This window comes from Chiloscyllium punctatum, chromosome 35 (genome assembly GCF_047496795.1).
Source record: "Chiloscyllium punctatum isolate Juve2018m chromosome 35, sChiPun1.3, whole genome shotgun sequence".
Taxonomy (NCBI): Eukaryota; Metazoa; Chordata; class Chondrichthyes; order Orectolobiformes; family Hemiscylliidae; genus Chiloscyllium; species Chiloscyllium punctatum.
Genome location: NC_092773.1, coordinates 27,275,386 through 27,281,509, shown reverse-complemented (window position 1 = coordinate 27,281,509; position 6,124 = coordinate 27,275,386).

The following is a 6,124-nucleotide window of genomic DNA, read 5'->3' as shown; positions in this document are numbered from 1 at the left end:
CAAAAAGCATAAAAGCTCCTACTCCTGAAATTCATAAAATTTTACAGCATGCAAGCAGGTTCTGCCATCCCCGAATGGTTTACCTGCTGGTCAACAGTTATGCCTGTATGGCAGAAAGTTCTTATTACTAAATTAGCTTTTTATCTCTCCCTCTGTATCTTCCTTTCTCTCCCTCACCTGTGCATGAATGTTTCTGTTTTCTCTGAAAATGTTTTACCATCATTTGATGGCAACTAAATGTCAGCTAAACCACCTCACATTAATTGGAATTATATCTCCCCCTCATTGAAAACAGCAACGAACGTGTCAATTTCTTCAAAGTCAGGCCTGAGTTTCATTGTAACTGTACTCCTATGATGTAGCATTTACCAGATACGCGGTGATTCAATGTTCCGCACTGATACGTCACAGCGCCAGAGATACGGGTTCTGAACCAGCCTTGGGCAACTATCTGCGTGGAGCTTGCACGTTTCCCCCGTGTCTTTGTGGGTTATCTTTGAGTCCTCCGGTTCCATCCCTCAATCCAAAGAAGTGCAAGTTAGGTGACTTAGCAGTGCTAATTTGTCCAAAGTGTTCAGGGATAAGTAGGCAAGTTGTATTAGCCTGGACTACATGTACACTGACAGGGTAGGGGAAATGGGTCTGGATGGTTTACTCTTCGATTGGTCGGTGTGGACTTGCTGGGCATGTGCCGCACACTGTCAGGAATTCTATGTTCAGAAGTTCGCAGTCGATACAAGAAATGATTGGCACAAGGAGAGATATCAATTGGGTTTAGAGAGAGAGAGAGAGAGAGAGAGAGAGAGGGAGAGAGCTCTTTTCTCCTGATTCTTTCAGAGATCGATAACTGAAACATTGCTGTATCAAACCTCCACCTGTCTCGAAAATTAAATCTGTTGCTTCTCTCTCTGGAAGAAACTTCCCCTTTCGTGAAAGGAATTCAGTTGTACTGAAGATAGTGCAAACTTGATAGTTCACTCGGCTTAGATTCGCAACTTGAATTCTGCCATGGTGATTGATAGATAATATTCACAGGAGGTTGACAATTTACTCGTAAAAATGAGTATCAGTTAATATCCTCCCTTTGTTCAGCAAAAAAATACTATTTCAACCTAAGCAAGAATTAATTGCGATGGTCTCACGAATACACCTGCAATGAGCAAGAGGAAGCCTCTCAGCTCTTTCGGCCTTATCCAGACTTCAATGAGATAGTGGCTTATCTAATTTATAACTCAATTCTGCACTCCTGCGGTGCCCAGATGACATTTCATTGCCATTGTCATTGAGGTCTCACTCCCTCTGCCGTGCAAACGTTGGAGGATTCTGCTTCCACTCACGTTTGAGGAAAGAATTGCACGAGAGTTCCAGCCTGTAGAGAGAGAAGAATGTTTCCTCGCCTCAGTCTTAAATGGTCAAGTCCTCCTTTTGAACGCGGACCCTGGTACTAGATTTCGTCATAAGCGGAAATATCATCTCCCAGCCAACACATTCAGGTCTGCTCAGGATCATGTGCGTTTCTAGTATGTCACCATTTATTTTCCTGAACCACAACGACACAGGTCCGTTTGCTTTACCTGATATGTCAAACAGATCATTTGATTGTTGTCACAAATATTAAGTATGGAGGTGCTACAGTTTCCTTCTCAAACTAACCACACAGATAGCCAATGTTGTACTGTATCCACCCTTTCCCTACTATCAACGGTTAACTTGATTCCAATTGAAAATTTCTTTTTCAGTGAACATGGTTCGATTTGGATTGTTTTGACTCCTACCTCCATTAAGTTTATGATATTGCTTAGTTACAGTCTCGTTTCTAGACCAGTACGTATTAACATTGATGCTTGACCCCCGCTTCTACAGTCTTCAGTTCCTTCATTTTTTTCACTTAGGAATTGCTTTCGTGTGTTCGAGTGTACTGAAGACTGCCAGATTGCGTTGGTTCTACAACAACAGTCAAACCCCATACCTGACAAATTCATATTTTCTCTCTCTCTCTCTCACTGATACAATGTAAGTCATTAAGGACTGAGATGGCGAGAAATATCATGACCGAGGGAATTGGTAGCCAGTGGAAATCTCTGCCAGAAATGTTTAGAATAAGACTTCGTATGTCTTGGAGAAGGCTGAAATATGCTTCTTATGGTGTTAGAGATCGTTGGGTAAGAGGGAGAACGCGCGAACATGGGACTGAGTTTATCGATGAGCCAGGATCACAGGGAATGGCAGAGCAGGTTTGAAGGTCGAAGGCGCTTTTGCCTATTCCTATTTTCTATGCATTTTTTTTTCTGGTAATTGGGTATCCCAATTGCTTATCGGGTAATTCATTCTTAGTTTGAGTTTATTCAATACTATTTTTGATATTGCTTTTAATCTTGTCACTAAAAAACTTCGAATCAATCTCAGCAAATATAAGAATCAAGCATACTTATGGCACTCTTCCCTTACATTTGGTGAACAATTGACTGAATGCAGTGGGGCTACGGATGGACGGTTGCATGTTACTAAATTATCATAGTCCTCCATGGGTGAATACATTTCTCTTTCTTTCAGTAAACAATACCCCACTGTGTATCCTCAGACTGTGACTCTTCATTTGTACTCCTTGATCATTGGTAACATCCTTCCTGCATTTACCTGATTTATCCCAATTAGAATTTGGTAGCTTTCTATGAGATCACCCCTTCATTCGTATAAAGTGCAATGAATATAGTCTTCAGTGAATTCTTCATTCATTTGTCCTGCTTTCGCAAGGGTCACGCTGCTAAACCTTTGTTGATCTCCATCCACCCCCCGGAAATCACTCCTCAGGTAAGGGCACCAAACTGTGCAACATTGTACAACTGCAGCAAGACATCCCTGCTCTGTACTTTAATCCTTTTGCAATAAAGGTCAATGTACTCTTAGCCTTCATCACCACCCGCTGCTCCGATAATGCTGCCTTCAGCCCCAGATGTAAGAGGGACATTCTGATCTTCGTGTAGTTCATTATTTCCAAAGCTATGACCGCTCAGATAATAATATGCCTTCCTGTTTTTGCATCTAAAACCTCACATTGAACCATATTATACATTTCCCGCTGCGATGCAGTCCCCCTTTTCCTCAAACAAACCGGACAGAAGTATCTCTGTATCATTGTCATAACTTTGTGTTGCCTGAAAATTGGTCAAATACTTTTGAGATCTTGCCTCTAATCCTGAACGATTAATGTGAACAGCTTAGTTCCTAACACGTGCCCCTGGAAATCCGGCACTGATCCTGGCTTAACGCCACTCAAAACCGACTGCCACACAGAAAATAATTGGTTCATTCCCACTCTTTATTCCCTATGTGCCAGTCCATTCTCTACCAGTGTCAGTGCACAACACGGTTTCAATTTTAAATCCCAACCATTTCTTGGTACCTTAGCAAATACCTTCTCAAAGAAGTAGCTTTCTGTGAGTATCTCTAATAGTTGTATACTTAAAATAAAGCTCCAGTGGATGTACCAAGTGTGATTGCCGTTTTGAAAATTCGTGCTGATTCTGTTGGATTCTTTAAATTTTCAACGTTTTGTTCTCTTAAAACATTTATCGTGGTCTCTAGCCTGTTCCCTCATGATTGATATTAGCCTAGATCGATCATTCCCTGTTTTCAACCTACCTTCTTCAAAACAAAGGAATGTTTACTTGACCTCACCTCCAATATTTGGGAAACTTTCCAGAGCCTACGTCCTGGAATATGACCAGCAGCACAGGATTTCCAGGACCTTAAGAACCCATGAGGGGATGCAGATTAATGTGCTGACAAGAACAAAAAAAATGGATAATTTGATGTTCCTTGAATTGCAGTAGAACTCCATAAATAATGCGGAATAATTTCATTATGCGCATTTTTACTTCTGGTGTGCTCATCAAGTAAGTACACGAGTCTGAGGGGATAATTCACTGGGACACATGAGACAGTTGGGACTTATATCGATTGAATGTTATCATTTCCCAACCAAATAAATCTTGTCTCACACGGATTTAGAATAACATCTTTGTGCACTAATACTGGTGGAGGAAGTTGTCCCCAAATGCCAGGAATACTGAGGATAACAATTAGTGACCTCTGCTGGGCAGACTGAGTTAGAATTATAGTCTTACGATATTATCATTCAGGCATCCACTCTCATTGCATTTCCCTGTTGCACCAGCACCCTCCCCAGTATTCAAGGCTAAATACCAGCTTGTTATGGAATACACCGAACCACACAAGATATGTCAAGGAGATAGCCTGAACTAGAACTTTGACTTGAAGGCACATGCCAGGCCCTGGACTGATTTAATTGGTCTCTCACTCGTATTTAAACAAAATACACTTCTAAACTATGTTATGATTCTTCTTATCTTTCTAAATTATTGTGAGTCCAGGGTTAAACTGCTCAATCTTTCAGTGAAAGGCAAGTTTTCAACTCGACAGTCAATTGTGTACCTCTTCCTCGGATTGTCTCGAACACACAAGACGAACGCTGATAGGAATGTTGGAGACCATAATGTTTGCACAGTCTCATTAAGTTATATTAGTAACGAATGTGTAGCTTCAAATTCACAAATGGATTCTGTGTTCGTGCTCACAAGGAGTGATTTGGAGATATTAATTAGGAAAGTGATTAAAATGCTTGAAAACAGTGATCCCAGCCTCACGAGCATTATTTTGGGGAAGACCGGTAATTATCCAGGACACCCGTCATTTTGATAATTTACAAAGTGACAGAACAGACAGAGATGCTCGTAAGGCTCGTAAGACTCATAATTAAAATAAAGCTCCAGTGGATGTGCCAAGTGTGATTGCCGTTTTGAAAATTCGTGCTGATTCAGTTGGATTCTTTAAATTTTCAAAGTGTTCTTCTCTTAAAACATTTATCGTGGACTCTAGCCTGATTCCCTCATGGTTGATATCAGCCTAGATCGATCATTCCCTGTTTTCAGCCTACCTTCTTCAAAAAAATGAATGTTTACTTGACCTCACCTCCAATATTTGGGAAACTTTCCAGAGCCTACGTCTTGGAATATGACCAGCAGCACAGGATTTCCAGGACCTTAAGAACCCATGAGGGGATGCAGATTAATGTGCTGACAAGAACAAAAAAAATGGATAATTTGATGTTACTTGAATTGTAGAAGAACTCCATAAACAATGCGGAATTATTTCATTATGCGCATTTTTACTTCTGGTGTGCTCATCAAGTAAGTACACGAGTCTGAGGGGAGAATTCACTGGGACACATGAGACAGTTGGGACATGTATCGATTGAATGTTGGGACATTTCCCAACCGAATAAATCTTGTCTCACACGGATTTAGAATATCGTCTTTGTGCACTCATACTGGTGGAGGACGTTGTCCCCAAATGCCAGGAGTACTGAGGATAACAATTAGTGACCTCTGCTGGGCAGACTGAGTTAGGATTATAGTCTTACGATATTATCATTCAGGCATCCACTCTCATTGCAATTCCCTGTTGCACCAGCACCCTCCCCAGTATTCAAGGCTAAATACCAGTTTGTTATGGAATACACCGAACCACACAAGATATGTCAAGGAGATAGCATGAACTAGAACTTTGACTTGAAGGCACATGCCAGGCCCTGGACTGATTTAATTGGTCCCTCACTCGTACTTAAGCAAAATACACTTCTAAACTATGTTATGATTCTTCTTATCTTTCTAAATTATAGTGAGTCCAGGGTTAAACTGCTCAATCTTTCATTGAAAGGCAAGTTTTCAACTCGACAATCAATTGTGTAACTCTTCCTCGGATTGTCTCGAACACACAAGATGAACGCTGATAGGAATGTTGGAGACCATAATGTTTGCACAGTCTCATTAAGTTATATTAGTAACGAATGTTGCAGGCGTGTGTAGCTTCAAATTCACAAATGGATTCTGTGTTCGTGCCCACAAGGAGTGATTTGGAGGTATTAATTAGGAAAGTGATTAAAATGCTTGAAAACAGTGATCCCAGCCTCACGAGCATTATTTGGGGGAAGACCGGTAATTATCCAGGACACCGTCATTTTGATAATTTACAAAGTGACAGAGCAGACCGAGGAGCTTATAAGGCTCAGATTTGATCCTGGCCACTTGAAGTCAGGCGCTTT